Consider the following 8,944-nt stretch of genomic DNA (forward strand, 5'->3'; position numbering starts at 1 on the left):
CTTGATTTAGACCTTCCTCTATTACCGTGAATGCTAAATTTGTTGCCGCCCTTTGCCTTGGTGACTAAATCCCAATATGTACGATGGGATAATCCAGTAATATTGCGATATGCCTTATTGCAAATCTTTTTTCTATTTATGAGAGGTTTTAACTTTTGTCTTGAACTTAGCCTTTTATTGCCATTCTGAAGAAAGCAAGAGAGACTTGTGAGAAGGTATTCATTTCTTTCGCTTCCTCTTCTTTGCCACACGTGTCCTCTACATTCCCTGATGTCTGCAAGATCAATGAAGTGCATACATCTTCGCTTGCAACATAGATATCCCAATGCATTTAACATGTTCTCCTCCTTCATTACTCTCTTCCTCTTTGGTTGCTTTTGTGGATCTGCCTGGATTCGCTTTCTCTTCATGTATATGTATGAGCGTTTTCATTCCTCGTGCACGTTATTATCTGTAGTTATGCACTTCTTCTTCTCACATTTGTTTGTAACCAAGCATCCACGATTGGTCATTGCATCCTTGGCCATATCACAATCAAAGTTTAATATTGAATAATCCTCTGCCTTAGTGTCATGCACAACCATAAAAAAACATGGTCCTAGGTGTGTTAATCAAACAAGTACTTATCAAATGGGGGCTCCACTTTGCACGCAAGTTTGTTTCAACTAGGCTGAGATGCGTGCAAAGTATTGTCACTATCAGATATGCTTTGCATGGCCGATCACACATTATACACCGTTTTTCCCCTAGTGATATGCACATTTGCAAAAAAATACACCCTTAGGTGTGTTATCTGACCAAGTACTTATCGGATGGGTGTGCCTCTTTGATAACATTTCAATACCACCTGGGTTGAGGTGTAGGAAAAGTGTTGTGCCCATCGGATATCCTTTGCATGGTCGATCGAGCATTAAATACTATTTTTGCTCTAGTGATGGACATCCGAAAAAAACACGTTGCTAGGTATGTTATCTGATCAAGCACTTATGGGATGGGCGTGCCACTTTGCTGTAAGTCAATTCCACCTAGTTGAAGGTGTGTGCAAAGTATTGTGCCCATCGTATATGCTTTGCATTGTCGATCAAGCATAAAACTCCGTTTTTGCCTTAGTGTCATGCACAACCATAAAAAAACACGGTCCTAGGTGTGTTAATCAAATAAGTACTTATCGAATGGGGGCTCCACTTTGCACGCAAGTTCGTTTCAACTAGGTTGAGATTCGTGCAAAGTATTGTCACGATCGGATATGCTCTGCATGGTCGATTATGCATTATACAACATTTTTCTGGTAGTGATATGCACATCTGTAAAAAAACACATCCTTAGTATGTTATCTGACCAAGTACTTATTGGATGGGTGTGCCTCTTTGAGAACATTTCAATACCACTTAGGTTAAGGCATAGGAAAAGTATTGTGCCCATCGGATATGCTTTGCATGGTCGATCGAGCATTAAATACCATTTTTGTCTTAGTGTCATGCACATCCGTAAAAAAACACGTTGCTAGGTGTGTTATCCGATCAAGTACTTGTGTGATGGGAATGCCACTTTGCATGTAATTCAATTCCACCTAGTTGAAGGTGTGTGCAAAGTATTGTGCCCATCGGATATGCTTTGCATTGTGGATCAAGCATAAAACACCGTTTTTGCCTTAGTGTCATGCACAACCATAAGAAAACACGGTCCTAGGTGTGTTATTCAAACAACTACTTATCAGATGGGGGCTCCACTTTGCATGCAAGTATCTTTCAACTAGGTTGAGGTGCGTGCAAAGTATTGTGACCATCCGATATGCTTTGCATGGCCGATCATGCATTATACATCGTTTTTCGCCTAGTGATATGCACATCCACAAAAAAACATGCCCTTAGGTGTGTTATCTGACCAAGTAATTATCGGATGGGTGTGCCTCTTTGAGAACATTTCAATACCACCTAGGTTGAGGTGTAGGAAAATTGTTGTGCCCATCGGATATCCTTTGCATGGTCGATTGAGCATTAGATACTATAATTTGCTCTAGTGTCATGCACATCCATAAAAAAACACGCTGCTAGGTGTGTTATCTGATCAAGTACTTATGCGATGGGAATGCCACTTTGCATGTAAGTCAATTCCACCTAGTTGAAGGTGTGTGCAACGTATTGTGCCTATCGGATATGCTTTGCATTGTCGATCAAGCATAAAACACCGTTTTTGCCTTAGTGTCATGCACAACCATAAAAAAACACGGTCCTAGGTGTGTTATTCAAACAAGTACTAATCAGATGGGGGCTCCACTTTGCATGCAAGTATCTTTCAACTAGGTTGAGGTGTGTGCAAAGCATTGTCACCATCAAATATGCTTTGCATGGCTGATCACGCATTATACACCATTTTTCCCCTAGTGATATGCACATCCACAAAAAAACATGCCCTTAGGGGTGTTATCTGACCAAGTACTTATCGGATGGGTGTGCCTCTTTGAGAGCATTTCAATACCACCTAGGTTGAGGCATAGGAAAAATGTTGTGCCCATCGGATATCCTTTGCATGGTCGATCGAGCATTAAATACTATTTTTGCTCGTGTCATGCACATCCAAAAAAAACACACTGCTAGGAATGTTCTCTGATCAAGCACTTATGGGATGGGTGTGCCAGTTTGCATGTAAGTCAATTCCACCTAGTTTAAGGTATGTGAAAAGTATTGTGCCCATTGGATATGCTTTGCATTGTCGATCAAGCATAAAACACCCTTTTTGCCTTAGTGTCATGCACAACCATAAAAAAACACGGTCCTAGGTGTGTTATTCAAACAAGTACTTATCGGATGGGGGCTCCACTTTGCACGCAAGTCCATTTCAACTAGTTGAGATGCATGCAAAGTATTGTCACCATCCGATATGCTTTTCATGGTCGATCACACATTATACAACGTTTTTCCTGTAGTGATATGCACATCTGCAAAAAACACGCCCTTAGGTATGTTATCTAACCAAGTACTTATCGGATGGGTGTGCCTCTTTGAGAACATTTCAATACCACCTAGCTTAAGGCATAGGAAAATTATTGTGCCCATCGGATATGCTTTGCATGGTCGATCGAGCATTAAATACCATTTTTGCCTTAGTGTCATGCACATCCGTAAAAAAACACACTGCTAGGTGTGTTATCCGATCAAGTACTTATGCAATGGGAATGCCACTTGCATGTAATTTAATTCCACCTATCTAAAGGTGTGTGCAAAGTATTGTGCCCATCGGATATGCTTTGCATTGTGGATCAAGCATAAAACACCGTTTTTGCCTTAGTGTAATGCACAACCATAAAAAAACACGGTCCTAGGTGTGTTATTCAAACAACTACTTATCAGATGGGGGCTCCACTTTGCATGCAAGTATCTTTCAACTAGGTTGAGGTGCGTGCAAAGTATTGTGACCATCCGATATGCTTTGCATGGCCGATCATGCATTATACATCGTTTTTCCCCTAGTGATATGCACATCCGCAAAAGAACACGCCCTTAGGTGTGTTATCTGACTAAGTACTTATCGGATGGGTGTGCCTCTTTGAGAAAATTTCAATACCACCTAGGTTTAGGCATAGGAAAAGTGGTGCCCATCAGATATCCTTTGCATGGTCGATCGAGCATTAAATACCATTTGTGACTTCGTGTCATGCACATCCATAAAAAAACACGCTGCTAGGTATGTTATCCGATCAAGCACTTATGGGATGGGCGTGCCAATTTGCATGTAAATCAATTCCACCTAGTTGAAGGTGTGTGCAAAGTATTGTGCCCATCGGATTGTAAAGAATAAGGGAGAGAGATAGGAGACTCAAGTTCAGCTTTCTTCACAACACACAAAAGAGAGAGGACACAAGGTTGGAGGGTGAAGCCTTTCTTCACTTTTGCACACAACAACAATTCAATAGAAGAGGGAAATACCCTATATGTCAAACCCTAGAATACGTGGTTCATATGTGAACCCAAACCAAAAACATACGTGGTAGTCTAACTACACCACGAGTACAACTAACATAGGCGATGACATAAATGATAGTCTTCCAGGAGATATATCGGGGGTAGAGCTTGATATCTCAACACTCCCCCTCAAGCTCAAATCCATCTCACGTACACCAAGCAAGCTCCTAAATCTGCGAAGCTTCTCGGTACCCAATGCCTTCGTAAAAATATCAGCCACCTGCTCCTCAGTGCTGACATAGACAAGATCAATCTCACCAGCTAGAACCTTCTCTCTCACAAAGTGATAATGCACCTCAATGTGCTTCGTTCTAGCATGATAAACTGGGTTATTAGCAAGCATGATGCTGCTAATTTTGTCACAATGAATGACAACTGCTGCATGAATTGACTGTCCCATATCTGCAAGTAGCTTCCGTAACCAAGCTACCTCACATGCAGCCATTGCTGCACCCCTGTACTCAGCCTCTGTGCTCGACAAGGCAACTGTTGGCTGCTTCTTGCTGCTCCAACTGATGGCACCACTCCCAAGGGAAAACATAAAACCACTAGTAGATCTCCTGTCTGAGACACTACCAGCCCAGTCAGCATTTGTGTATCCATGTACCTGTAATGCACACCCAGCTTCATAAAACAGTCCATAATGCAATGTGGACTTCACATACCGCAGTATGCGCCTAGCCGCATCCAAATGTGGCTTCCTCGGTGCTTGCATAAACTGACTCACCAGCCCCACAGCATAGCTCAAATCTGGTCTGGTTGTTATAGTCATGTAAATCAAGCTACCTACTATGCGCCTGTACATAGTAATATCTTCAAGAAGCTCACCTGTCTCTGCATTGAGCTTCACATTCTGCTCCAATGGAACAGAGATAGGCTTACAGCCTGTCATCCCATATTTGGACAGCATGTCCAAACCGTATTGCCTTTGTAACAGCCATATCCCACTCGGGGATCTAATAACCTCAATGCCCAAGAAGTAACGCAGCTCTCTCAAATCCTTCATCTCAAATTTTTGCTTCAACAGCAGCTTCACTTCATTAATGTCTGCATCACTATCACCTGTAATAATCAAGTCATCAACATAGATGACTACAAGCACAATCCCTCTGTTTGTCCTTTTCACATAAAGTGAAAAATCTGAATTGGAAATCTGAAATCCAATAGTGACAAGATATTGCCCTATCTTGTCTGACCATGCCCTCGGCGCCTGTTTTAAGCCATACAAGGCTTTGCGCAACCTGCATACAAAATCGGGGTGTGAATTATCCTCATAACCTTCTGGCTGCATCATATAAACCTCTTCCTGCAAATCACCATGCAAGAAGGCATTTTTCACATCCATCTGATGCAAAGACCATCCCTTTGCAGCAGCCATAGCAATTACTGCTCTCACGGTTGCCATCCTTGCAACTGGGCTGAAAGTTTCCTCATAGTCAATTCCATATGTTTGCGCAAAACCTTTGGCAACCAATCTTGCCTTGTACCTGCTAATAGACCCATCAGCATTGTGCTTTACTTTGTAAACCCACTTGCAGCCAATAGCCTTCTTATCATGAGGCAAAGGCATCAAATCCCAAGTGTGGTTTGCATCCAAGGCAGCCATCTCTTCATCCATAGCTGCTTCCCAATTTTTATGCCTTGCTGCATCCTCAAAACATGTGGGCTCTGGCTCCTCTAGAACCTTGACCATATAAGCATAGTGATGTGCTGTATACCCATCATATCTCAGCCTGTCAATTGGATACTTAATACGAGTGGACCTTCGTACAACTGGATCAGTTGCAGGAGTCTTTAAATCATGCCTGCTTTTCCTTGCACCAGGTGTAACAACAGAAGGAATCCCAAGTTCCTCATCAAGGCTCATTTCAGAGCCGCTTGACTCTCCATCAACATGAGAGCTACCAGCAGACACATCAAACACTGGAGCATGGTCTACTTTTTCTTTTCCCTTATGTGATACCTGCACAACACTATCAGGGCTGCCATGTGACGATTCACTAGATCTCAATCTCCCTGTCCATGCATTAGATCCACTAGTAGAGGACTCTCTGGGTCCACTCAAGGCTTGAGATTGCTGCTCTGCATTTATTGCAGCATTCCCATTTCCTGAATCTGCATCTCCTACCATAACAGTTGGTGCATACCAGCTGCTCATTTCATCAAAAACAACATCTCTGCTCACTTGCATTTTGCGGGTGGAAGGGTTATAACAGCGATACCCTTTCTGGTGTAGAGCATATCCAATAAAGATGCATTTTTCTGCCTTTGGATCCAGCTTTGTTCTCTTCTCATCAGGAACATGAACATAAGCTATGCAACCAAATACCTTCAAGTGAGAAATATCTGGTTTTTGGCCTGTATACATTTCTTCAGGCATCATGCCATGGACAGCTGCAGTGGGGGTTCTGTTCATAATATAAACAGCAGTTGCTACTGCTTCAGCCCAAAAATAATCAGGCATGTTTTTCTCATTTAGGATCGCTCGTCCTACTTCTGCAATATGCCTGTTCTTCCTTTCTGCAACCCCATTCTGCTGAGGGGTAGACCTGCATGAGTACTTCCTTTGAATTCCCTGTTCTTTCAGATATTCACAAAATTCTTCTGAAAAGTACTCTCCCCCTCCATCAGATCTTAGCACTTTAATATGCACACCTTTCTCTTTTTCAACCATGGCCTTAAAAGCCTTGAAATGGCTGAACACTTCACTTTTGTGCTTCATAAAATAAATCCACACCTTCCTAGTGTAGTCATCAATAAACGTCACATAATAATGGCATCCACCAATAGAAGCAGCTTTGGTTGTCCAAACATCTGAATGGATCACTTCCAAAGGTCTTCTACTCACCTTAGCATTTTTGGGAAATGCATGTCTGGCCTGCTTACCCATTTGGCATGCTTCACATACCTTTTGCATTCCCTCAACTTTGAATTTAGGCAAACCTGCAACAATGTTTTTCGTTTGCATAGATTTCAGCCTTTGTATATTCACGTGCCCAATGCGCTTGTGCCATATCTCAATATCTGCAATGACACCTCTCCCATGCGCAAACATAGCAGCTTTCACCTCAGGCATATCAACATCTAAGGTGAACATTCTGCCATTTTTGTTGCCTTTTGCAACCAAGCGGCACTTATTTTTTAAGTCCTCAACAAAGCATCCATCAGGATTAAATCTAACCTGCAGACCTTGCTCAACCATCTGGCCAACTGAAACCAGGTTCTTAGTGATTTTTGGAACATGAAGTACATCTGCCAAGTACTTCGTTTTGCCATCCTGCATAGCCAATGGCACTTTACCAACCTGCGTAATTGGGTGCGCAGTATCATCACCTGTTTCAACATAACCTGGCTTATCCAAATTTCTAACATCATGAAACCACTCACCATGACTGGTCATGTGGTTAGAGGCACTTGAATCAACATACCAAACATCATTGCAAGCTGCAGCATCTCCTGACATGGAGTTAACCATATGCTGCATCACAAAAAGGTGCTCATTTCTGTCGTCACCATGCCCACTTAATGATGCATAGTTGCTTTGCTGCAACTTCCCACTTTTGATGTCATTCTGCTTTTTATAGCATGTATTCTCCTTGTGTCCAGGCTTTCCACAATAATAGCATTCTGTGCTGCTATTTACTTGCTGGTTCCTTTGCCATGAACCACGGCCTCTTTGGCTCCCCCTGCCTCTAGAACTACCACGTCCTCCTCCATAGGACTGGTTTTCCTGTTGTTGCTGTTGGTTCTGATTTCCTGCACGGCCACCAAAACGGCCTCTTCCTCTACCCCTGCCTCTACCTGTATTCGAGTAGAAAGCAGTCTCTTGAGAAGTTGAGGTGGCTGAACCACCATTCCTTTGCTCTTCACTCAGCAAGAGAGCAATAAGTTCCTGAAAATCAGGAAATGTTTCACGGACTCCAATGGATGTCCGAAACTGTGCATAATCTTTCCCAAGACCATTCAAGGTCACGGACACTAAGTCCTCATCATCAATAGGTGCTCCAATGGAGGCAAGAGAATCTGCAAGGCCTTTCACCTTCAAGGAATACTCATTTATATTCAGATTTTTCCTTTGCACATTGTGCAACTCCTGCTTTAGCTGCATCTTTCGTGCTTTGGTATTTGTGCTATACAGCTTCACCAATGTATCCCATGCCTCCTTAGGCGTCTCTACATCCTGTATATGCACAATTATAGAATCTGAAATGCTAACAGACAGCCAATACAGGCATTTTTTGGCTTTTTCATGCCATTCTTTAAAGGCCTTCAATTCAGCAGGAGTGGGAGCAGCACCCAAAACTGGTTCTGCAGTTTCACCACTGATGTACTCCCAAACTCCCTTTCCCATAAGGAAGTTTGTCATCCTGAACTTCCATGCTTGGAAGTTGTTCTTGTCAAGCTTCTCACTGACAATGGTAGACAGATTCTCAGACATTTTACAAATCACGAATTGCAACAGCAACCTGTAAACACAGCAAATGCCTCACAAGGGCAAATAGCAAAACTTCTGCAAAAAGCCTCACAGGGGCAGATCTGCAACACTGACGAAAGTGGTATTTCACCACACAGTCACTTCCTAGTGACGATTTTGCATCAACAGGCAACAGGCATGAATCTGCAACTCCCAATATCTCTGCACACAGGCATACGATGCAATTTCTGTGGCATCTTTCCACCGACTAGTCGCGCAGCAGTGGTCGCACAGCGAAAAACAGGGCCTTTTTCTGAGTGCCTGCGAAGAACTTCCGCCTTCAAAACGGGCCCCGAAACGGCCTCAAATCAAAAAAATAAAGCCACACCGCGAAGGGCCTCTAATCTGAAACAGTGCACTCCTGCACTTCTGGCTGTGCTACCTGCAGAGATTTGCTCCCAAACTCGAAATAGGAAAGCAACACTGGTCCTCTTACCAGGACACCACAAACTTGGCTTGCTTTCTTGAGCTCCTTACCACAAACAAGGCTCTGATACCATGTAAAGAA

The sequence above is a fragment of the Dipteris shenzhenensis genome, chromosome 15 (assembly GCF_047967505.1).
Source record: "Dipteris shenzhenensis isolate YYH24624 ecotype China chromosome 15, Dip_SZ_1.0, whole genome shotgun sequence".
Classification (NCBI taxonomy): domain Eukaryota; kingdom Viridiplantae; phylum Streptophyta; class Polypodiopsida; order Gleicheniales; family Dipteridaceae; genus Dipteris; species Dipteris shenzhenensis.